This window comes from Mus musculus, chromosome 3 (assembly GCF_000001635.26).
Source record: "Mus musculus strain C57BL/6J chromosome 3, GRCm38.p6 C57BL/6J".
In the NCBI taxonomy this organism is placed as follows: domain Eukaryota; kingdom Metazoa; phylum Chordata; class Mammalia; order Rodentia; family Muridae; genus Mus; species Mus musculus.
Genome location: NC_000069.6, coordinates 94274431 through 94300976, shown reverse-complemented (window position 1 = coordinate 94300976; position 26546 = coordinate 94274431). Strand labels below are relative to the sequence as shown.

General features: G+C 40.4%; 1 long non-coding RNA gene across 2 annotated transcripts in view; it reads left to right on the top strand.

Annotated features, from left to right (window-relative positions):
- Gm36010 overlaps positions 1–23003 on the top strand; it is a 32080-nt gene extending 9077 nt beyond the window's left edge. For both annotated transcript variants that reach the window (XR_867460.2, XR_375841.3), the window contains 3 exons: positions 942–1042; positions 8990–9036; positions 22703–23003. This is a non-coding gene — a long non-coding RNA (predicted gene, 36010). The remainder of the gene's footprint in view (positions 1–941; positions 1043–8989; positions 9037–22702) is intronic.
- The last annotated feature ends 3543 nt before the right edge of the window (positions 23004–26546 follow it).

Sequence of the window (26546 nt, the reverse complement as noted above, 5' to 3'; positions counted from 1 at the left end):
AAAAAAAACATTTAGAGATTCAGACACAGATAGAGGAATTTAGACAAGAGCCTACAACACCACTGCATAATGACACTGAAAGGGAGTGGCCCTAGGTTGTTAGAAACCCAACCTTAGAGTATCTAGTTACTATACAAGATGTACCAGGAGAAGATAGGCACCCCCAAGGTTGTGAAAAAGTTAAATGGGATCCTATAACATTTTATATTTGAGGAGAGTTAAAGACATGGTCATTTCTTATGGTATGTATTCATCCTATGTGAAGCAGAGATTAAATTCATGGGCAACTCAGGACAGAATTATCCTCAAGATGGGAAAGATTTGTCAACAGCAATATTGGAAGCTGGTCCTCAGTTACAGTGACAAACATGGTGGAAACAGAAAGCCAGGGTCTTAGAACAAGGAAATCAGACTATAGGCATTAATATTTCCCGGAATCAGTTGCTAGATGAAGGTCAATATGCTGAATTACAATGGCACACCTTGAATTTGATGGTTACACCTGGGCACTATGTAGTCTAGCATCTTTAAATGCTTGGGACAAAACTGAAGGGTCTTGAAATAGTTCTGTGTCATTTACTACAAGTATACAAGGGCCAAAAGAAGCTTTCATTGATTTCTTTAGCAAAGATTGACTTCAGCTGCAAATAGAATAATATCAGATTCAGAAGTCAGAAAAATACTGACTAAATCTTTGGCTTTTGAAAATGCTAATTCAGAATGCCAAAGGTTGATTAGACCTTTAAAGGCAAGATCACCACCAACAGCAGCATGGATTAGAGATATAGTTGATATTGGATCTCATGTGTATGGTGCTAATTTGATAGAAGTAATTTCTAAAGGTATTATAAATAAAAATGGGAGACATTTTAATTGTGGTAAGCAAAGCCATTTGAAAATGGATTGTAGACAAGGCATTCCTTGAAACAATGTTTTTCTAGAAATAATCCAAAGAGAAGAACTCAGCCTTCTGGAATATGCAGAAGCTGTGGCAAAGGCTGGCATTGGAGTAATGAATGAAGAGCAACACGGCATAGGCAAGGTAAGCCTTTGCAATAAGAAAAGAGGGTGTTTTGCAGGCCCTGGTATCAAATTTGATTCAATCATTCCTTGTCAGCTTGGGAGAAACTCAGTCACAGAGTAATTAAAAGATTTAATGCCTGTTGTTAAAAAACAACATTGTTCTGGAGATACTTAAAGTAAAAAGAGCTTCAGTAGCTAAAACAAAAAATTCAGAGAGAAGAGCAAACAAATATTTTGTCAACCTGATATACAGGATCAGAGACCAAAACTAAAAACACAGATAAATGACATTGAAATGGAAGCTTTAGTAGACATAAGAGCAGATGTAACAATGATTTCATCAAAATCTTGGCATGCAGATTGGCCTCTTTAGGAAGTAAATATTCAGCTTCTAGGAACTGGAACTTTATCTCAGATGGGAATAGGGTCAGAAGGACAAATAGGTAAACTAAAACCATATATGACTAGGATAGCCATGAATTTATGGGGATGTGATTTGTTATAGCAATGGAAAACACAGATTAACATTCTTTCAAAATCAGAAATAAACAATAAAATGAAGAGTGCTTCTGAGAATAATATTAAAAGCTATTATCAAGAGCAAGCACAGCAGGACAGTGGTGGCGCATGCCTTTAATGCCAGTACTTGGGAGGCAGAGGCAGATGGATTTCTGAGTTCCAGGCCAGCCTGGTCTACAGAGTGAGTTCCAGGACAACCAGAGCTACACAGAGGAAAACAAAACAAAACAAACAAACAGACAAAGAAACAGAAAAAGCTCAGGCTGTCCAGGTTGTCCACAAGCAGGATATGACTGGTGTTGGTCTTTCAAAGATAACAGCCACCCTAGCTTTAAAATGACTAAAACATAATCCTGTATGGGTAGATCAATGTCCTAGGGCAAAGCAAAATTACAGGTGGAATTTGTTTTTGGTAGGGGATTTTTTCAGGAGAACACAACAGGGTCAAAATTTCAGTTTCACATCCCCCAAACAGGAGGGGGCTCAGATCTTAAGTCAGGGTAGGGGTAGTCCTTATGTCAGAGAAAGTCACTGTTCATCACAGGAAAACAAAACTGACAGAAACAGAGAGGAACACACACACACACACACACACACACACACACACACACACACACACACACACAGACACTGCATGAAAGGTCAACACATGTTCATACCCCTGGACATACACGAAGAATCTAGTGATGTCTCTCTCACAGAGTTTGTACCATGGATAGTGGCTGCAGCGTGATCTCTTCTATGTGTCCAAACAGAAGACTCCTTCACCAAACTCTGCTCCAGACTTGAGAGACAAGTCTACCTTCTGATCTGTTTCCTTTATATTGCTGGTATCAGATCTTTCTGCAGTGTTAGGCAACATTTGTTCAAAGTGGTTTTTGGGTACCTGGAACTCAGGGAGAACACTTTCAGGAGCTCTTTGAACACCTGATGTGGCTACACTGTTAGGGGCTCTGAGACCACAAGTATATCCATGTCTGGTTTCTGGAATCTTAGAAGAATAAACCTTTAGAAATATAGGGTAGCCACAGCGAAGATTGCTTTGTCTTGGATTTAAGTGAATAGAAAGAATATATTAGCAGTTTGGCACATACATTGGGCATTTAGGAACCCATTTTCCTAGGGAACCTTTCTCGTATTCTGCATTGATACAATTTAGTTAATAAGAAGAGTTAGGGAGGAGCAGAAATTTGGAAGACAAAAAGTAAGGTTAGAATATTTAGAAAATTCCACAGTACTATGGACTGTGATAGAACAGGCTTTAGTTTTGGTTTTGGCAGATGGTGCTCTCTAAGTGCTGGGTTTGTAGCCTGGATGACTTCCAAAATTGAATCCAGTGATAAATCAAACATATTCTGGACACTGAATCAGCTGGCCATGTCTGACTTCTATCTGTCCAATAGTAATGCCAGATTCAGCATACAGAGGTGACAGCCCAGGTAGAGGTCTCAGATGCCTCTAAAGTGTTAGGCAGAAATTGATCAAAGGGAGTCTTGAGGACCAGAAAGTCTGATTTTGCAATTCCTACAGATTCATTGACTACTACAATATTCCTTCTCTGAGGGATACTGAGACCCCTGGTGTCTCAGTTCTTGTCTCTGGAATCTCTGTTTAACCTGAAGTAATAGTATGGGGTAACCTGAGATTCTCTCTTTTTTTTTTTTTTTTTTTTTTTTGCTTTTTGAGACAGGGTTTCTCTGTGTGGCCCTGGCTGTCCTGGAACTCACTTTGTAGACCAGGCTGGCCTCGAACTCAGAAATCCGCCTGCCTCTGCCTCCCAAGTGCTGGGATCAAAGGCGTGCGCCACCACACCCGGCCTGAGATTCTCAAGTGTTGAAGATATTCTAAGAGCCAAATGAGGGGCTGGAGAGATGGCTCAGCGGTTAAGAGCACTGACTGCTCTTCCGAAGGTCCTGAGTTCAAATCCCAGCAACCACATGGTGGCTCACAACCACCTGTAATGAGATCTGATGCCCTCTTCTGGTGTGTCTGAAGTCAACTACAGTGTACTTAAGATATAATAAATAAATCTTAAAAAAAAAAGAGCCAAATGAGTCTGGACACATGTGCTGCAGACTCTACTAGACCACAGATGCCAGACCAGACTATTATAGCCAGCAAAAACTTTAATCACCACAGATAAGGGAACTGAGGTATTCCATGATAGAATCAAATTTAAGCAATATTTTTGAATAAAGCAGACTTACAGGAGCCATTACAAGGAAAACTCTAACCTAAGGAGATTAATTTACCACCACAAAAATTACAGAAAATAAGTAGTCTCAGACCAGTAATTGCAAAAGAAGTAAGCTATAGACACACACACACACACACACACACACACACACACACACACACACACAGACACACACACACACACACCACCACCACCACTACCACCACCACCACCACCACCACCACCACCACCAAAACAGATATACCACCACTCCACCACCACCACCACCACCACCAAAAGAATAATAACAAGATACAAGGAATCAACAACTATTGGCCATTAATATCTCTCTGTATCAACAGATTTGATTCCCCAATAAAACAGACACAGCATAACAGAGTGCATGTAAAAACAGGTTCCATTTTTTTCTGCTGACCCAAGAAACTCAACTCAACTCAAGGATAGAGAGTACCTCAGAGTAAAGGATTAGAAAAAAGAAATTCCAAGCAAATGGACCTAAGAAGCAAGCTATTGTAGATATTTTAAGATCTAACCAAATAGACTTTAACTGAAAACTGATCCAAAAAGATAGGTAGGTAAAGGCATCACATACTCATCAAAGGAAGAAGGCCTTAAGCTGACATTTCTATTCTTATCATGTATGCACCAAATCAAAGGCACCTAAGTTTGCAAGGGCAACACTACTCCACTTTGAATTGCATGGTGGTTCTCATACACTGGTAGTGACAGACTATCAGTAAAATAGCAGCGACCACTAAAAGTGTCCCCATCAAAAAATGCCCAGGGCCAGATCATTTTCACACAAAATTCTACCAGCCATTCCAAGAGGAGTTATTGCCTATACTCCTCAAACTATTTCACAAAATAGAAACAGAAGGAAAATTGCCCAACTTATTTTATGAAACTTCAATTACACTGACATCCAAACCACAGATCAATTTCCCTCATGGATTCTGCTGCAAAAATACTCATTAAAAATTGCAAACGATGACAAGAACACACTAAAAATGTGTTTTTAGTTTATAACAACAAAATAGGCTTTGTCTCTATATAAAACAACAAAATAGACTTTGTCTCAAGATGTGTAGGGATGCTTCAATATACTATATGTATATGTATGTATATATATATAAAATTGACCACATAAATCAACTGAAAGACAAAACCAAAAAACAAAAAACAAAACAAAATCAAAAGAACCAAAACCAAAAAACATGATCATTAAAGTGTGTCTGGGCAATGTCTTTAAGAAGACACCGCTTCATGATAAAAGTTCTGGAGAGATTGGCACACAGGTGATATACCTAAATATAATTATGTCAATATAGGACAAGCCCATAGTTAATATCGACTTGAATGGAGAGAAACTCAAAGCCATTGTACAAAACCCAAAACAAGTCATGGTTTCTTACATTCTCTCTCTCTCTCTTTTAAAAGAACAGTTATTATTTTATTTTATGAGTACACTGTAGCAATTTTTAGGACTTCTGCTTGCTCTGGTTGGCCCCGCTAGCTCAACTCAGACTCTGGTTGTTCCAGCCCAAAGATTTATTTGTTATTATATGTAAGTACATTGTAGCTGTCTTCAGACACACCAGAAGGGGGCGTCAGATCCTGTTACGGATGTTTTTGAGCCACCATGTATTTGCTGGGATTTGAACTCAGGACCTTTGGAAGAGCAGTCAGTGCTCTTACCTGCTGAACCATCTCACCAGCCTGGTTTCTTACATTCTTAAAGCTACTGAATAAAACAATTGAAGTCTTCATTGGAGCAATAAGGCAACTGGCAATCAACAGGATAAATACTGGAAAGCTGGAAGAAAGAATCTCTTTTTTTATTTAACTAATTTTTTTTATTATATTCAACACAATATATGTTTTTATACCAATCATAAAAAATGATGGACATGTTATTAAAGGAACATAAATAGATAAAGTCTTTTTTATTTTTATTTTTTTATTTTTTTTGGTTTTTCGAGACAGGTTTCTTTGTGTAGCCCTGGCTGTTCTGGAACTCACTTTGTAGACCAGGCTGGCCTTGAATTTAGAAATCTGCCTGTCTCTGCCTCTCAAGTGCTAGGATTAAAGGCGTGCATCACCACCGCCTGGCTAAATAGATAAAGTCTTTCTGTTTGTTTTAAAATATTGGCTCTTACTGTGGTACAAATTCAAAATAAGAACAATTTTTAGACACTGGAGTTCATTGTAATAAGGCTGTACTTCAATGTCCCTCACATCACCACAGGATTTTACCTCCAAAGTAGCTCAGCTAAGGAATGAATTGTAGGCACAATTTTTGGATACAGATTTCTTGATATGGTCAAAGATATTTGACTTGAGTGATTGTCATCATTTTCAGCCCACAGGGAACAGGTTACATTCATTTAAGAAATGGTGTGTGTATTAAGATGGTCTATCCATGAAGCCATTCATTAACTGTTTCAATGAACAATGCTTCTGCTTGGAGTGGGGCACAGACATTAGGTGAGGGTTAGATTCTAGTTCATTGGCTATAATGATTTTGAAAAGCATTCATCTAAGAAAAAGAGTAACTTATAAGGTCCTCTTTTTCAAAATTGATACAATAATTATAAATATCAAGCAAAACATTCAGTCTCACTCTTTGTTATTCTCTTAAAAGCCACCTCCCAAATTAATTGTCTACATTTCTTTTGTCTGTATAAATAATTTTGAAATATGTAAGCTGTTGTAAAAACCATAGTATAGTGTAAAAACATTAAATAAACAATCCTACTAATAGAGAGGTTGAGATAGAAGCATGATTTCAAGATCATTATGTGATACACAGCAAGACACTGTCATGTACAAACAAGCAGAAAGTGTATATGGATTGTACAATATTGGACCTATTTTTTTTTTAATTTTTTTTTAAAGATTTATTTATTCATTATATGTAAATACACTGTAGCTGTCTTCAGACACACCAGAAGAGGGAGCCATATCTTGTTATGGATGGTTGTGAGCCACCATGTGGTTGCTGGGATTCGAACTCTGGACCTTCGGAAGAGCAGTCGGGTGCTCTTACCCACTGAGCCATCTCACCCGGACCTATTTCTCTAATTACCAAATTAGAGAGACCACTGGTTGACAGCCAACAAATTTCTGATTCCTCATTTTTTTGAATTTCAATTGATTAGGGTATGTTGGTAACATTAATTTTCATATTAAGAGATATTAAGGAAAAGTGATTGTTACTTCCTGTTATTTTTGTTGTTAGAGGCAGAATTATGTTTGTGTGGGTTTATTGAAAGATTAATTTCTTGCTTTTTCTAGGGTGTGGTTTTACTCCTTGTGTTGGTGTTTTCCATCTATTATCCTTTGTAGAGCTGCATTTGTGGAATGACTTTGTGTAAATTTGGTTTTGTCACTGAATATCTTGTTTTCTCTGTCTATGGTAATTGAGAGTTTCGCTGGGTATAGTAGTCTGAACTGGTATTTGTGTTCTCTTAGGGTCTGTATTACATCTTTCCAGGATCTTCTGGCTTTCATAGTCTCTGGTGAGAAGTCTGGTAAATTCTGATAGGCCTGCCTTTATATGTTACTTGACCTTTATCCCTTACTGCTTTTACTATTCTATCTTTATTTAGTGCATTTGTTGTTCTGATTATTATGTGACAGGAGGAATTTCTTTTCTGGTCCAGTCTATTTGAAGTTCTGTAGGCTTCTTGTATGTTCATGGGCATCTATCTCTTTCTTTAGGTTAGGGAAGTTTTCTTCTATAGTTTTGTTGAAGATATTTGTTGGCCCTTTAAGTTGGGAACCTTCACTCTCTTCTATACCTATTATCCTTAGGTTTGGTCTTCTTATTGTATCCTGGATTTCCTAGATGTTTTGGGTTAGGAGGTTTTTTTTTTTTTTTTTTGCTTTTTGCGTTTTCTTTGACTGTTGTGTTAATGTTTTCTATGGTATCTTCTGCACCTGAGATTCTCTCTTCTATCTCTTGTATTCTGTTGGTGATGCTTGCCTCTATGACGTCTAATCTTTTTCTTAGGTTTTCTAACTCCAGGGTTGTCTTCCTTTGTGATTTCTTTATTGTTTCTACATCCATTTTTAGATCCTGGATGGTTTTGTTTGTTTCCTTTGCCTGTTTGATTGTGTTTTCCTGTGATTCTTTAAGGGATTTTTGTGTTCTCTCTTTAAGGGCTCCTAGCTGTTTACTGTATTCTCCTGTATTTCTTTGAGAAAGTTATTTATGTCTTTCTTAAAGTTCTTTATCATCATCATGAGAAGTGATTTTAGATCTGAATCTTGCTTTTCTGGCGTATCCAGGACTTGCTATGGTGGGAGTATTGGGTTCTGATGATGCCAAGTAACCTTGATTTCTGTTGCTTATGTTCTTATGCTTGCCTCCCGCCATCTGGTTATCTCTAGTGCTACCTGCCCTGGCTATATCTGACTGGAGCTCATTCTTCCTGTGATCCTGGTTGTGTCAGAACTCCTCAGAGTCAAGCTGTCTCTGTGATCCTGTGATCCTGTGATTCTGTGATTCTGGGATCCTGGGATCCTGGGATCCTGAGATCCTGAGTCCTGAGTGTGTTAGAGCTCCTGGAAGTAAAGCTTCCTCTGGGACACTGAGATCCTGATGTGACCAAGCTCCCGGAATCCTGTGATTCTGGATGTGTTAGAGCACCTGGGAGTGGAGCTTCTTCTGGGTGTTATGGGACTGGCTGTGGAGTTTGCACCCAAATTCTGCTCAGGGCATTGGCCCATACCAGAAAGAACCTGTGCTACTGGCCTGGAGAAGTTCCTGCATGCCTGGATCCTGCTGGTTCCAGTAACTCCTGAAGTTCAGACAGATGTTGTGTCCTTCTCACCTATTATCCTATGATCCTGGGTGTATTCAGAAAGAATATTTATTTGTAGATAATACTCATAAGTTAGGTGTAAAACTGTACAGGTAACTTAGTACATATAAGTAAAAGTAGTACACATAGGGGAAATAAAGAACCAGGAAATTCCTTAGCTAATAAACACTTTCAGCAAATTAGCTTGAAAAAAAACATAAGGCAATGGAAACTCTGGTTCGGAGGTATGTATGAGAGAAGAATTTAATATCAATAATAAATAACAATAATAAGAATCATAATAAATACTCAAATTCATATACATCAGTAACTCCTTGTAATGGTTATTCTTGATTATGAACTGGAATGAACTATGATTCAGAAATGGAGGATATACCTACAAAACCTTAATTACTTGTTTTGTTCTGTTTAAATCCCTTTCTAGTCTGGAGCTTTGATGAAGGAAGACCCACCAGTGATCTAGATATTGAGGTAGGAAAGCACACCTCAGTTTTGGAAAGTGTATGGTTGTTTCCAATTTCTGACATTATAAACCAAGTTATCAATGAACATGTTTGTTTAAGTGTCCTTGTGGTAGTGTACAGCATCCTTTAGGTGCATTCCAAAGAGCAATATATTTGGATTTGAGCTAGATAAATTCCCAACTTTCTGAGGAACAGCCATCCTGACTTTCATCCTGACTTTTTACAACTTTGCTGTACAAGTTTGCAATCCAAGCAGAAATGGAAAAGTGTTCCCGTTGTTCCAATTCCTGGACACTTGTCTTATTGATCTTAAGTATTTTTCTGGTGTGAGATGGATTCTCAAAGTAGTTTGGATTTGCTTTTCTTAATGGCTAAGGATGTTGAACATTTCTTTAAGTATTACTTGGGCATTTGAGTTTCTCTAATGAGAAAAAAACTGTTTGGATGTGTACCCATTTTTCTTAGTTAGGGTCTCTATTGCTGTAGTAAACCACTATGATCATAAACCAACTTGGAGAGGAAAGGGCTTATTAGGCTCCAGAGATCAGGTCAGACTGGAGGAAGACACAAGCTTTTCAGTGGGTTGTCACCTCATTCAGTGGGGGTTAGGGACTTAGCCTGGCTAATGACAAGGAGAGATTTGGCATCTGGCATCAGGGCTTTTGTGGAGTCCAGAAGGCAAGGATGAAAAACCAATCTCTAGGAGAGTAATATCATCCACAAGAAAGGGCCAGGGAAACACAGGGAGTCACAAAAGCCATGAAGACCTAGGGGAGCTGAGGGATGATAGACAACTCTGAAAGGAAGGCAGGAGAAAGGGTAGGAAGGTGTGCAACAGCCCTATTGTGCCTAAGGACACTGCAGCATTGCAGATCCAAAGTGAGAGTGGACAGGGTCAGGTGACAAGGGGTCTAGGTCCATGTTGGGAACTGGGACACAGTGAAGAGTAGGGATAGTTGTGGAATAGAGGGGCACTGAGAGAGTATAATATGTCTTATGTCTGTTAGAAGTTGGCCTGCGTGCATTCTCATGGCCTGGCCTCTGTGGCCTCTGGTCCAAGAAGGAATCCCCCACTGCCCCCCTGAGTAGGAGGCTTGTACACAGCAACAAGGAGGAAAGAGGTTTGGGGGAGACTGATTGGAAGGGGGACACGTGAGGTGACATTTATAGACTATGTCTATATTACTCAGAGATATGTTTTTAAATTGACTATGTGATAGTGATTTGGCTTTGAGAAATGTTACCTAAGCAAAAATCTCTCAAGTTATCTAAGATTTTCTAACGTGGTGAAGCACAGTTTTTTATAGACTGGACCAGAAAAGAAATTCCTCCTGTCACATAATAATCAGAACAACAAATGCACTAAATAAAAGTAGAATATTAAAAGCAGTAAGGGATAAAGGTCAAGTAACATATAAAGGCAGACCTATTAGAATTACATCATACTTCTCACCAGAGACTATGAAAGCCAGAAGATCCTCGACAGATGTTATACAGACCCTAAGAGAACACAAATGCCAGCCCAGGCTACTGTACCCAGCCAAACTCTCAATTACCATAGATGGATAAACCAAAGTATTCCATGACAAAACCAAATTCACACAATATCTTTCCACGAATCCAGTCCTTCAAAGGATAATAAAGGGAAAACTCCAACACAAGGAGGGAAAGTATGCCCTAGAAAAATCAAGAAAGTAATTCTTCAACAAACCTAAAAGAAGATAGCCACAAGAACAGAATCAACTCTAACAACAACAAAAAAAAATAACAGGAAGCAACAATTACTTTTCCTTAATATCTCTTAATATCAATGGCTCAATTCCCCAATAAAAAGACATAGACTAATAGACTGGCTACTAAACAGGACCCAACATTTTGTTGCATACAGGAAACCCACCTCAGGGACAAAGACAGACACTACCTCAGAGTAAAAGGCTGGAAAACAATTTTCCAAGCAAATGATCCCAAGAAACAAGCTGGAGTAGCAATTTTAATATCGAATAAAATCGAATTTCAACAAAATGTTATCAAAAAGACAAGGAGGAGCACTTCGACTCATCAAAGGTAAAATCTACCAAGATGAACTCACAATTCTGAACATCTATGCTCCAAATGCAAGGGCATCCACATTCATTAAAGAAACTTTAGACAGAGCCGCTGAGGCAGCACCCTTGGCGGGCCGCAGACAGCTGGCCACCGTCCGGACCAGAGGACAGGTGTCCGCCTGGCTTGGGAGGCGGCCTCAGCCTCAGCAGCAGCGGTCGCCATCTGGGTTCCAGGACTCCGCGGGACCTAGGAAATTAGTCTGAACAGGTTAGAGGGTGCGCCAGAGAACCGGACAGCTTCTGGGACAGGCGGAAGCACAGAGCCGCTAAGGCAGTACCCTTTGCAGGCTGCAGATAGCCGGCCACCATCCGGACCAGAGGACAGGTGTCCGCCTGGCTCGGGAGGCGGCCTCAGCCTCAGGAGCAGTGGTCGCCATCTTGGTTCCAGGACTCCCTGGAACTTAGGAATTTAGTCTGCACAGGTGAGAGTCTGCACCACAGAAGCTGACAGCTTCTGGGAACTGCCAAAGCAACACAGCTTCTGAGAAAGGCCCTGTTTTGGGCCTTCCTCTTCGACCAGGAGGAAGTCCAAAAACAAGATATCTGCGCACCTTCCCTGTAAGAGAGCTTGCCAGCAGAGAGTGCTCTGAGCACTGAAACTGAGGAGAGAATCTGTCTCCCAGGTCTGCTGAGAGACGGTAACAGAATCACCAGAAGTACAATCTCTAAACAGAGTCAACTATAACTACTAACTCCAGAGATTACCAGATGGCGAAAGGTAAACGTAGGAATCCTACTAACAGGAACCAAGACCACTCACCATCAACAGAACCCAGCACTCCCACTTCGCCCAGTCCAGGGCACCCCAACACACCCGAAAACCTAGACCTAGATTTAAAAGCATATCTCATGATGATGGTAGAGGACATCAAGAAGGACTTTAATAAATCACTTAAAGAAATACAGGAGAACACTGCTAAAGAGTTACAAGTCCTTAAAGAAAAACAGGAAAACACAATCAAACAGGTAGAAGTCCTTACAGAAAAAGAGGAAAAAACATACAAACAGGTGATGGAAATGAACAAAACCATACTAGACCTAAAAAGGGAAGTAGACACAATAAAGAAAACTCAAAGTGAGGCAACACTGGAGATAGAAACCCTAGGAAAGAAATCTGGAACCATAGATTTGAGCATCAGCAACAGAATACAAGAGATGGAAGAGAGAATCTCAGGTGCAGAAGATTCCATAGAGAACATCTGGACAACAATCAAAGAAAATGGAAAATGCAAAAAGATCCTAACTCAAAATATCCAGGAAATCCAGGACACAATGAGAAGACCAAACCTATGGATAATAGGAGTGGATGAGAATGAAGATTTTCAACTCAAAGGACCAGCAAAAATCTTCAACAAAATTATTGAAGAAAACTTCCCAAATATAAAGAAAGAGATACCTATGAACATACAAGAAGCCTACAGAACTCCAAATAGACTGGACCAGAAAAGAAATTCCTCCCGACACATAATAATCAGAACAACAAATGCACTAAATAAAGATAGAATACTAAAAGCAGTAAGGGAAAAAGGTCAAGTAACATACAAAGGCAAGCCTATCAGAATTACACCAGATTTTTCACCAGAGACTATGAAAGCCAGAAGAGCCTGAACAGATGTTATACAGACACTAAGAGAACACAAATTCCAGCCCAGGCTACTATACCCAGCCAAACTCTCAATTACCATAGATGGAGAAACCAAAGTATTCCACGACAAAACCAAATTCACACATTATCTCTCCACGAATCCAGCCCTTCAAAGGTTAATAACAGAAAAAAACCAATACAAGAACGGGAACAATGCCCTAGAAAAAACAAGAAGGTAATCCCTCAACAAACCTAAAAGAAGACAGCCACAAGAACAGAATGCCAACTTTAACAACAAAAATAACAGGAAGCAACAATTACTTTTCCTTAATATCTCTTAACATCAATGGTCTCAACTCCCCAATAAAAAGACATAGACTAACAAACTGGCTACACAAACAAGACCCAACATTTTGCTGTTTACAGGAGACACATCTCAGAGAAAAAGATAGACACTACCTCAGAATAAAAGGCTGGAAAACAATTTTCCAAGCAAATGGTATGAAGAAACAAGCTGGAGTAGCCATCCTAATATCTGATAAGATTGACTTCCAACCCAAAGTCATCAAAAAAGACAAGGAGGGGCACTTCGTTCTCATCAAAGGTAAAATCCTCCAAGAGGAACTCTCAATTCTGAATATCTATGCTCCAAATACAAGGGCAGCCACATTCATTAAAGAAACTTTAGTAAAGCTCAAAGCACACATTGCACCTCACACAATAATAGTGGGAGACTTCAACACACCACTTTCATCAATGGACAGATCATGGAAACAGAAACTAAACAGGGACACACTGAAACTAACAGAAGTGATGAAACAAATGGATCTGACAGATATCTACAGAACATTTTATCCTAAAACAAAAGGATATACCTTCTTCTCAGCACCTCATGGCACCTTCTCCAAAATTGACCACATAATACGTCACAAAACAGGCCTCAACAGATTCAAAAATATTGAAATTGTCCCATGTATCCTATCAGATCACCTTGCACTAAGGCTGATCTTCAATAACAAAAAAAATAACAGAAAGCCAACACTCACGTGGAAACTGAACAACACTCTTCTCAATGATACCTTGGCCAAGGAAGGGATAAAGAAAAAAATTAAAGACTTTTTAGAGTTTAATGAAAATGAAGCCACAACGTACCCAAACCTTTGGGACACAATGAAAGCATTTCTAAGAGGGAAACTCATAGCTCTGAGTGCCTCCAAGAAGAAACGGGAGAGAGCACATACTAGCAGCTTGACAACACATCTAAAAGCTCTAGAAAAAAAGGAAGCAAATTCACCCAAGAGGAGTAGAGGGCAGGAAATAATCAAACTCAGGGGTGAAATCAACCAAGTGGAAACAAGAAGAACTATTCAAAGAATTAACCAAACGAGGAGTTGGTTCTTTGAGAAAATCAACAAGATAGATAAACCCTTAGCTAGACTCACTAGAGGGCACAGAGACAAAATCCTAATTAACAAAATCAGAACTGAAAAGGGAGACATAACAACAGATCCTGAAGAAATCCAAAACACCATCAGATCCTTCTACAAAAGGCTATACTCAACAAAACTGGAAAACCTGGATGAAATGAACAAATTACTGGACAGATACCAGGCACCAAAGCTGAATCAGGATCAAGTTGACCTTCTAAACAGTCCCATATCCCCTAAAGAAATAGAAGCAGTTATAAATAGTCTCCCAGCCAAAAAAAGCCCAGGACCAGACGGGTTTAGTGCAGAGTTCTATCAGACCTTCAAAGAAGATCTAATTCCAGTTCTGCACAAACTTTTTCACAAGATAGAAGTAGAAGGTACTCTACCCAACTCATTTTATGAAGCCACTATTACTCTGATACCTAAACCACAGAAAGATCCAACAAAGATAGAGAACTTCAGACCAATTTCTCTTATGAATATCGATGCAAAAATCCTCAATAAAATTCTCGCTAACCGAATCCAAGAACACATTAAAGCAATCATCCATCCTGACCAAGTAGGTTTTATTCCAGGGATGCAGGGATGGTTTAATATACGAAAATCCATCAATGTAATCCATTATATAAACAAACTCAAAGACAAAAACCACATGATCATCTCGTTAGATGCAGAAAAAGCATTTGACAAGATCCAACACCCATTCATCATAAAAGTTCTGGAAAGATCAGGAATTCAAGGCCCATACCTAAACATGATAAAAGCAATCTACAGCAAACCAGTAGCCAACATCAAAGTAAATGGAGAGAAGCTGGAAGCAATCCCACTAAAATCAGGGACTAGACAAGGCTGCCCACTTTCTCCCTACCTTTTCAACATAGTACTTGAAGTATTAGCCAGAGCAATTCGACAACAAAAGGAGATCAAGGGGATACAAATTGGAAAGGAGGAAGTCAAAATATCACTTTTTGCAGTTGAAATGATAGTATATATAAGTGACCCTAAAAATTCCACCAGAGAGCTCCTAAACCTGATAAACAGCTTCGGTGAAGTAGCTGGATATAAAATTAACTCAAACAAGTCAATGGCCTTTCTCTACACAAAGAATAAACAGGCTGAGAAAGAAATTAGGGAAACAACACCCTTCTCAATAGTCACAAATAATATAAAATATCTCGGCGTGACTCTAACTAAGGAAGTGAAAGATCTGTATGATAAAAACTTCAAGTCTCTGAAGAAAGAAATTAAAGAAGATCTCAGAAGATGGCAAGATCTCCCATGCTCATGGATTGGCAGGATCAACATTGTAAAAATGGCTATCTTGCCAAAAGCAAGATTTTGGCAAGATTCAATGCAATCCCCATCAAAATTCCAACTCAATTCTTCAACGAATTAGAAGGAGCAATTTGCAAATTCATCTGGAATAACAAAAAACCTAGGATAGCAAAAACTCTTCTCAAGGATAAAAGAACCTCTGGTGGAATCACCATGCCTGACCTAAAGCTTTACTACAGAGCAATTGTGGTAAACACTGCATGGTACTGGTATAGAGACAGACAAGTAGACCAATGGAATAGAATTGAAGACCCAGAAATGAACCCACACACCTATGGTCACTTGATCTTTGACAAGGGAGCTAAAACCATCCAGTGGAAGAAAGACAGCATTTTCAACAATTGGTGCTGGCACAACTGGTTGTTATCATGTAGAAGAATGCGAATCAATCCATACTTATCTCCTTGTACTAAGGTCAAATCTAAATGGATCAAAGAACTTCACATAAAACCAGAGACACTGAAACTTATAGAGGAGAAAGTGGGGAAAAGCCTTGAAGATATGGGCACAGGGGAAAAATTCCTGAACAGAACAGCAATGGCTTGTGCTGTAAGATCGAGAATTGACAAATGGGACCTAATGAAACTCCAAAGTTTCTTCAAGGCAAAAGACACCGTCAATAAGACAAAGAGACCACCAACAGATTGGGAAAGGATCTTTACCTATCCTAAATCAGATAGGGGACTAATATTCAACATATATAAAGAACTCAAGAAGGTGGACTTCAGAAAATCAAATAACCCCATTAAAAAATGGGGCTCAGAACTGAACAAAGAATTCTCACCTGAGGAATACCGAATGGCAGAGAAGCACCTGAAAAAATGTTCAACATCCTTAATCATCAGGGAAATGCAAATCAAAACAACCCTGAGATTCCACCTCACACCAGTCAGAATGGATAAGATAAAAAATTCAGGTGACAGCAGATGCTGGCTTGGATTTGGAGAAAGAGGAACACTCCTCCATTGTTGGTGGGATTGCAGGCTTGTACAACCACTCTGGAAATCCGTCTGGCGGTTCCTCAGAAAATTGGACATAGTACTACCAGAGGATCCAGCAATACCTCTCCTGGGCATATATCCAGAAGATGCCCCAACTGGTAAGAAGGACACATGCTCCACTATGTTCATAGCAGCCTTATTTATAATAGCCAGAAGCTGGAAAGAACCCAGATGCTCCTCAACAGAGGAATGGATACAGAAAATGTGGTACATCTACACAATGGAGTACTACTCAGCTATTAAAAAGAATGAATTTATGAAATTCCTAGCCAAAGGGATGGACCTGGAGGGCATCATCCTGAGTGAGGTAACACATTCACAAAGGAACTCACACAATATGTACTCACTGATAAGTGGATATTAGCCCAAAACCTAGGATACCCAAGATATAAGATACAATTTCCTAAACACATGAAACTCAAGAAAAATGAAGACTGAAGTGTGGACACTATGCCCCTCCTTAGAAGTGGGAACAAAACACTCTTGGAAGGAGTTACAGAGACAAAATTTGGAGCTGAGATGAAAGGATGGACCATGTAGAGACTGCCATATCCAGGGATCCACCCCATAATCAGCATCCAAACGCTGACACCATTGCATACACTAGCAAGATTTTATCGAAAGGACCCAGATGTAGCTGTCTCTTGTGAGACTATGCCGGGGCCTAGCAAACACAGAAGTGGATGCTTACAGTCAGCTAATGGATGGATCACAGGGCTCCCAATGGAGGAGCTAGAGAAAGTACCCAAGGAGCTAAAGGGATCTGCAACCCTATAGGTGGATCAACATTATGAACTAACCAGTACCCCGGAGCTCTTGACTCTAGCTGCATATGTATCAAAAGATGGCCTAGTCGGCCATCACTGGAAAGAGAGGCCCATTGGACACGCAAACTTTATATGCCCCAGAACAGGGGAACGCCAGGGCCAAAAAGGGGGAGTGGGCAGGTAGGGGAGTGGGGGTGGGTGGGTATGGGGGACTTTTGGTATAGCATTGGAAATGTAAATGAGCTAAATACCTAATAAAAAATGGAAAGAAAAAAAATTAAAAAAAAAATAAAAGGGGAAAAAAAAAGAAACTTTAGTAAAGCTTAAAGCACACATTGCACTGCACACAATAATAGTGGGACACTTCAATACTCCACTCTCATCAATGGACAGATCCTGGAAACATAAACTAAACAGGGACACAGTGAAACTAACAGAAGTTATGGACCAAATGGATTTAACAGATATCTATAGAACATTTTATCCTAAAATAAAAGGATGTACCTTCTTCTCAGCACCTCATGGTACCTTCTCCAAAATTGACCATATAATTGATCACAAAACAGGCCTCAACAGATACAAAAATATTAAAATTATTCCATGCATCTTCTCAGATCACCATGAACTAAGGCTGATCTTCAATAGCAAAATAAATAATAGAAAGCCAACATATATGTGGAAGCTGAGCAACACTCTACTCAATGATAGCTTGGTCAAGGAAGAAATAAAGAAAGAAATTAAAGACTTTTTAGAGTTTAATGAAAATGAAACCACAACATACCAAAAATTTATGGGACACAATGAAAGCAGTCCTAAGAGGAAAACTCATAGCTCTTAGTGCTGCTAAAAGAAACTGGATAGAGAATACACAAGCAGCTTGACAGCACACCTAAAAGCTTTAGAACAAAAGGAAGCAAATTCACCCAAAAGGAGTAGACAGCAGGAAATAATCAAACTCAGGGCTGAAATCAACCAAGTGGAAACAAAAAGAACTATACAAAGAATCAACCAAACCAGGATCTGCTTCTTTGAGAAAATCAACAAGATAGATAAACCCTTAGCCAGACTAACTTGAAGGCACAGGAACAGCATCCTAGCTGCATATGTAGCAGAAGATGGCCTAGTTGGCCATTATTGGGAAGAGAGGCCCCTAGGTCTTACAAACTTTATATGCCCAGTACAGGGGAACGCCAGGGCCAAGAAGTGGGAGTGGGTTGGTAGGGGAGCAGGGTGGGGGGAGGGTATAGGGAACTTTTTGGATAGCATTTAAACAGTAAATAAAGAAAATATCTAATAAAGTTTAAAAAAAGAAATAAAAAGGGAGACATCATTTGGGAGGCAGATGCAGGCGGATTTCTGAGTTTGAGGCCAGCCTGGTCTACAGAAGTGAGTTCCAGGACAGTCAGGGAATACACAGAGAAACCCTGTCTCAAAAAACTAAAAAAAAAAAAAAAAAAAAAAAAAAAAAAAAAAAAAAGAGAGAGAGAGAAATCACAACAGAATTTGAGGAAATATAAAACATCATCAGATCCTACTACAAATGCCTATACTCAACAAAACAGGAAAACCTAAATGAAATGGACAATTTTCTAGACAGATACCAGGAACTAAATTTAAATCAGGATCAGACTAACGATCTAAACAGACCCATATCTCCTAAAGAAATTGAAGCAGTCATTAATAGTCTCCTGACCAAAAAATGGCCCAGGACCAGATGGGTTTGGTGCAGAGTTCTATCAGACCTTCAAAGAAGACCTAATTCCAATTCTCCTCAAACTATTCCACAAAATAGAAACAGAAAGTACTCTATCCAATTCATTCTATGAAGCCACAATTACTCTGATACTTAAACCACACAAAGATCCAACAAAGAAAAAGAATTTCAGACCAATTTTCCTTATGAATAATGATGTAAAAATACTCAATAAAAATCTCGAAAACTGAATCCAAGAACACATCAAAAAGATCATCCATCATGATCAGGTAGGTTTCATCCCAGGGATGCAGGGATGATTTAATATAAGGAAATCCATCAAGATAATTCACTATATAAACAAACTCAAAGACAAAAATCACATGATCATCTCATTAGACACTGAGAAAGCATTTGACAAAATCCAATACCCATTCATGATAAAAGTCTTGGAAAGATCAGGAATTCAAGGCCCACACCTAAACTAATAAAAGCAATATACAGCAAACTAGTAGCCAACATCAAACTAAATGGTGAGAAACTTGAAGCAATCCCACTAAAGTCAGGGACTAGACAAGGTTGCCCACTTTCTCCCCACCTATTCAATATAGTACTTGACGTCCTAACCAGAGCAATTCGACAGCAAAAGGAGGTCAAGGGGATACAAATTGGAAAGGAAGAAGTAAAATATTACTATTTGCAGTTGAAATGATAGTATATATAAGTGACCCTAAAAATTCCACCAGAGAACTCCTAAACCTGATTAACAGCTTCAGTGCAGTAGCTGGATATAAAATTAACTCAAACAAATCAATGGCCTTTCTGTACACAAAGGATAAATGGGATGAGAAAGAAATTTGGGAAACAACACCCTTCACAATAGTCACAAATAATATAAACTACCTTGGTGTGACTCTAAGGAAGTGAAAGATCTGTAAGATAAAAACTTCTAGTCTCTGAAGAAAGAAATCAGAGAAGATCTCAGAAGATGGCAGTATCTCCAATGCTGATGGATTGGCAGGATCAATACAGTAAAAATGGCTATCTTGCCAAAAGCAATCTACAGATTCAATGCAATCACCATCAAAATTCCAACTCAATTCTTCACAGAGTTAGAAAGGGCAATTTACCAATCTATCTCGAATAACAAAAAACCTAGCAAAAACTATTCTCAACAATAAAAGAACCTCTGGTGGAATCACCATGCCTGACCTAAAGCTGTACTATAGAGCAATTGTGATTAAAAACTGCATGGTACTGGTACAGTGACAGACAGGTAGATCAATGGATAGAATTGAAGACCCAGAAATAAACCCACATGCCTGTGGTCACTTGATCTTTGACAAAGAAGCTAAAATCATCCAGTGGAAAAAAGACAGCATTTTCAACTAATGGTGCTGACTCAACTGGCAGTTATCACATAAAAGAATGCAAATTGATCCATTCTAATCTCCTTGTACAAAACTCAAGTCTAAGTGTGTGAAGGAACTCCACATAAAACCAGAGACACTGAAACTTACAGAGGAGAAAGTGGGGAAGAGCCTCAAAGATATGGACACAGGGGAAAAATTCCTGAACAGAACAACAATGGCCTGTGCTGTAAGATCAAGAATCGACAAATGGGACCTCATAAAATTGCAAAGCTTAAGGCAAAGGACACTGTCAGTAAGACAAAAAGACCACCAACACATTGGGAAAAGATATTTAGCAATCCTAAATCCGATAGGGGACTAATATTCAATATATATAAAGAACTCAAGAAGTTGGATTCCAGAAAACAAAATAACCCCAATAAAAAATGGGGTACAGAGCTAAACAAAGAATTCTCAACTGAGGAATACAGAATGACTGAGAAGCACCTGAAAAAATGTTCAACATACTTAATCATCAGGGAAATGCAAATCAAAACAGCCCTGAGATTCCACCTCACACCAGTCAGAATGGATAAGATAAAAAATTCAGGTGACAGCAGATGCTGGCAAGGATGTGGAGAAAGAGGAACACTTCTCCATTGCTGGTGGGATTTCAAGCTGGTACAACCACTCTGGAAATCAGTTTGGCAGTTCCTCAGAAAATTGGACATAGTACTACTGGAAGATCCAGCAATACCTCTTCTGGGCATATACCCAGAATAATATGTAATAATTAATTGTAATAAGGACACATTCTTCACTATGTTTATAGCAGCCTTATTTATAACAGACAGAAGCTGGAAACAACCCAGATGTCCCTCAACAGAGGAATGGATACAGAAAATGTGGTACATTTACACAATGGAGTACTACTCAGCAGTTAAAAACAATGAATTTATGAAATTCTTAGGCAAATGGATGGATCTGGAGAATATCAATTTGACTGAGGTAACCCAATCACAAAAGAACACACATGACATGCACTCAGTCATAAGTGGATATTAGCCCCAAAATTTAGAATACCCAAGGTACAATTTTCAAAACTCATGAAACTCAAGAAGGAAGACCAAAGTGTGGATAATTTGTTTCTTCTTAGAAGGGGGAACCATGTAATATCCATGGAAGGAGTTACAGAGACAAAGTTCAGAGCTGAGATGGAAGGAAGGTCCATCCAGAGACTGCCCCACCCGGGGATTCATCCCATACACAACCACCAAACCCAGACACTATTGCATATACCAAGATTTTTCTGACAGGGCACTGATATAGCTCTATCTTGTGAGGCTATGCCAGTGCCTGGCAAATACAGAAGTAGATACTCACAGTCTTCTATTGGATGGAACACAGGGTCCCCAATGAAGGAGCTAGAGAAAGTACCCAAGGAGCTGAAGGGGTCTGTAACCCTATAGGAGGAACAACAATATGAACTAACCAGTACCCCCAGAGCTCCTGTCTTTAGCTGCATATGTAGCAGAGGATGGCCTAGTCAGCCATCAATGGGAGGAGAGACCCTTCACCTTGCAAAGATTCTATGTCCCAGTATAGGGGAATACCAGGGCCAGGAAGTAGGAGTGTATGGGTTGGGGAGCAGTGGGAGGGGAGAGGGTATAGGGAATTTTCAGAGAGGAAACTAGGAAAGGGGCTAGCGTTTGAAATGGAAATGAAGAGAACATGTAATAAAAAAGCTCTATACATTAAAAAAAAAAGTGTGACCTTGTGAGTCTCTGGACGTTCTGTGTCTGTTATTACATCTCACATTTAATTTCTCTGTAGGTGGATTTGTATATTCTCTCTTTACTTTTGTTAGTTTGGAATAGGAGTTATTGTTCTTTTGGATTTTCTGAAAGAACCAAGTCTTATTTCATTAATTACTTGTATGGAAATTTTAAATTCCTCCTTTCCAAAATTCCCTGAGTATTTCTTTTCTTTATGGATTCTTTTCCCATTTTCACAAATTAAACATACTTACTAATTTCTTTCTACTCTTTGTTTTGTTTTTGTGGATTTCTTTAATGGATCTCTTTCTTTCCTTACACTGTTTATATATGCATTCATGGATTGGTTTAAGGGATTTCTTCATTCTCTTCTTAATGACCTCTGTCACCTTCATACAGATTCTTTTAAGGTTTTTGCTTGTGCTTCAGGCATGTTGGAATGTTCAGGGACTTCTGTGTTTGGATAGCTGGGCTGCAGTGTAGACATAATGGCCTGGCTGTTACTGACTGTGTTGTTTATGCTAGAATCTAAGATTCTGGGGTTGCAATGGTTAAAGATTTAGATCCTAATTTCTACATTTATCTGTGTTGGGTAGCAGTTCTGATCCTTGACTTCTGTTCCCTCTCTAGATTTCTGAAGAGTGTGATCTCTATATATTGTCGACATTTAGGATTTATGGCTGTGAAGACACATCATGACCAAAGCAACTCATATAAAGGCAAACATTTATTTGGTGCTGGCTTGCCATTTTGGAGTTTCAGTCTATTATCATCACGGTGGGAAGCATGTAACCATGCAGGCAGGCTTGCTGCTAGAAGTGCTAACATCTCTACATCTTGATCAAAACTGCCCACTGCTGCTGCTTGCTAGAACTGGAACATGCTTCTTTGGTTCTATTACAGGTTCACTGCCTAGGCCTGGCTGTCTTAGAACTAGTTCTGTAAACTGACCTTGAACTCAGAGATCTGCATGGCTTTGTTTCCTGAATGCTGGGATTAAAGGCATGTACTACTAGGCTTGGAAATAATCCTCTGTTTACATTTTTACAAGATCTTTATAAATTCTGGATTGTAGTTCCAGAATACATTCCAGATACAGTCAAGTTAACCGTTGAGAACAGGCATCATTGCCGTCAGGCAGGAACTTTTCTTTTTTTTTGTTTTTTGTTTTTTTTGGAGTCAGGGTTTCTCTGTATAGCCCTGGCTGTCCTGGAACTCACTCTGTAGACCAGGCTGGCCTCGAACTCAGAAATCCACCTGCCTCTGCCTCCTGAGTGCTGGGATTAAAGGCGTGCGCCACCACGCCCAGTGGAACTTTTCTTTGGACCTAAGAGTTTTGGCACTGGTGGTTCAATGTTTCCGTGTACAGGGAGCTGACACTTAGGAAAGGGTTCACAGGAGGGAGGAGATTGCACCACAACCTGCTTATTTTGTCTCCTTGCAATTTGGGGAGACAGTGAAAAGTGGTCACCCCAGGATTGCTATAGAGTTGGGGATTAGACTGGAAGTTGTGTTTCCACAAGAAGTGAAGGAGAGGGAAACATCTACAGGCAGATTCCATGCTTCCCTGTCAGGATTGGTCAGTGAGATTTCAGTGAGTGTATGCTGGAGTTAGCAGCTAGCATACAGCAAGGAGTTAGGGGGAGGGAGCTTAAGGAGGAATTGTTGAGCTTAATCTACATAAAGAGATCCTGGACAGCCAGAGAAAAGCTGTCACTAATCCCACCATCACCTCAACAAAACAAAACAAAACAAAATATCCCCCCACCCCCCAAAAACCAACCAATCAACAAACAACAACTTTCCATTCTCCATGTTAGAATCCTGGAAGGAGTTCTGAGAAACATTGTTGCATCAGTGAAAATGACGGGAATTTGGGATGGAATTCATAAAACACTGGGAATTTAGCAGAGGGAGAAAAGTCCTTTGGGTGTCATCAAATCTAGGGACTTGTGCAATTTGGTCCTCTGTAGTGCAGGGGTGAGTGACTCAGTTGCCCACAGCTATGATGGGCGCTTATGAGTGTTTCCTTTGCCTGGAAGAATGCTCCTTTCATGTTAGTATTTTTAGTGTGAACTGTAGTAAATACATTAAGTACGCATCGGTACTTTCTTACTCATATTTTGCTGCCATGTGTTTTTGAAATATCCAACCCCTCAAATGGCCCTTAAGGTTGTCTGGAGCTTTGAAGACAAGGATGGTTGGGGCTGGGGAATGGGGTAGGGGAATCATGTCAAAAATAAGATTGCCCTCTTCTCTTCCAGTGACAAATATGACTTCCACAGTGTCAAATATATGGTATGTCCAGACTACTCCATAGGAGAAGGCAAAGGAGGGCCCTTGAAAAGGGTGTGCATTCAGGTGGTGTTGTACCAGGTCGGTTTCAGTCAGAGTCACTATGGCCGCCAATGCTGGCAAGGTCAGAAACATTCCTGCCTCTTGCCTCACTGGCTGCAAGTGGAAGAGGCTGCGGTGGTCCCAGCCCTGGCCTCCAGGCTTCTCCCTCCACCTCTGAGCCAGCTTCCCTTCCCTTCCTCCTCAATGAGCTGCCAATCCATGAGATGCAACCCTGGGGAGGGTGCTCCTGAAGGGAGATGGCTCAAGTGCTGAGTAGCAGAGCCCAGAGCTCCAAGGAACCATCTTCGGGCTGGCCCGGTGGCCCAAGCCTCACTGGGTTAGCTCCTTTCTCTCTCCGAACCATACTGCAGTGCCAGGTCCCCGCCCTGGTCGCGGGGATACCTGCTAGGTGCCCAGAACTCATGACCCAGAGGCCGCCTCTGCCCAGGCAGACCTACCATGCCCACAGCCCAGATCACAGCCTGGGCTCATGCTGGGCCTGCGACCCCTGCCACTCCCGGGTGGTCTAGGCACAGCAGGGCAATGCAGTCCGGCCCGCTGATGCTCTAGCTGTCTTACTCTGTCCTTTCACCTCTTCTCTCCCGCAAAGCCCCTGAAACTCCACAGTGGCTGCCCTGAGATCCTCTGATTTTCTTCCCTGGGCCCTGAAGTACCTTCCTGGCAGCACTGAAGCATGAAGAAGTCAATCTTCTTCATGCTTCAGTGCTGCACCTTTTCGCTGTGGAAGGGGAGAAGCAGAGAAGCAACAGGGATCTCAAACAAAACACAAAACTGATGTGTGACTCATCTGCTCAGAAGCCTCCAGTTTCTCAAACTGTCTTGCAGGAGTTTTTTTTTTTGGTTGAAGCTGCACAATGTTTGAGCCTTTTCTTCCTAGGGAAGATGGAATGAAAGCTGCTAGTTGAGGACGTTTTTTGGTCAAGGAGCCTCTCTATTTTAAAGGAGGCGATGGGTGTTGTGCTGGCTTCTTCCTGCCCAATTGAAGAGTTGTTGATGTCTATGCTTAGACAATGCACAGTTTAATTGAAAAATGTTGTGCGGGTGAGGGTGTAGGCTTGTGAAGAGCATTCATATCTGGTTGAGCTCATCATTGTCGCTGGTCCAGACCCCACCCCACCCCAGTCAGCCTCGGCCATCTTCACTTGCTGCCTGAAGTGACACCCATTTCAGGAGTGTCATGTCTACCTGGATGAGCCCATCAAGATCAGCCATTCGGTGGCACATTGTCCACCAGCACAGGATAATGCCACCTTTGATTGCAGAGTGCTGTCAAGGAACCATGCTCTCCTCTGGCTTGATCACAAGATGAGCAAAACAGGGTCCAGTTGTCCTGGAACTCATTCTCTAGATCAGGCTGGCCTCAAACTCAGAGATTTACCTTCCTCTGCCTCCCGAGTGCTGGAATTAAAGGTCACCATGCTTGGCCTTGCTTTTAATTTTTAATCCAATTTAGCTTGCTTATAGTAGCACTGTACCTTGCTAGTTACTTTTTTTTTTTTTTTCCATTTTTTATTAGGTATTTAGCTCATTTACATTTCCAATGCTATACCAAAAGTCCCCCTTACCCACCCACCCCCACTCCCCTACCCACCCACTCCCCCCCTTTGGCCCTGGCGTTCCCCTGTACCGGGGCACACAAAGTCTGCGTGTCCAATGGGCCTCTCTTTCCAGTGATGGCCGACTAGGCCATCTTTTGATACATATGCAGCTAGAGTCAAGAGCTCAGGGGTACTGGTTAGTTCATAATGTTGTTCCACCTATAGGGTTGAAGATCCCTTTAGCTCCTTGGGTACTTTCTCTAGCTCCTCCATTGGGAGCCCTGTGATCCATCCATTAGCTGACTGTGAGCATCCACTTCTGTGTTTGCTAGGCCCCGGCATAGTCTCACAAGAGACAGCTACATCTGGGTCCTTTCGATAAAATCTTGCTAGTATATGCAATGGTGTCAGCGTTTGGATGCTGATTATGGGGTGGATCCCTGGATATGGCAGTCTCTACATGGTCCATCCTTTCATCTCAGCTCCAAACTTTGTTTCTGTAACTCCTTCCATGGGTGTTTTGTTCCCACTTCTAAGGAGGGGCATAGTGTCCACACTTCAGTCTTCATTTTTCTTGA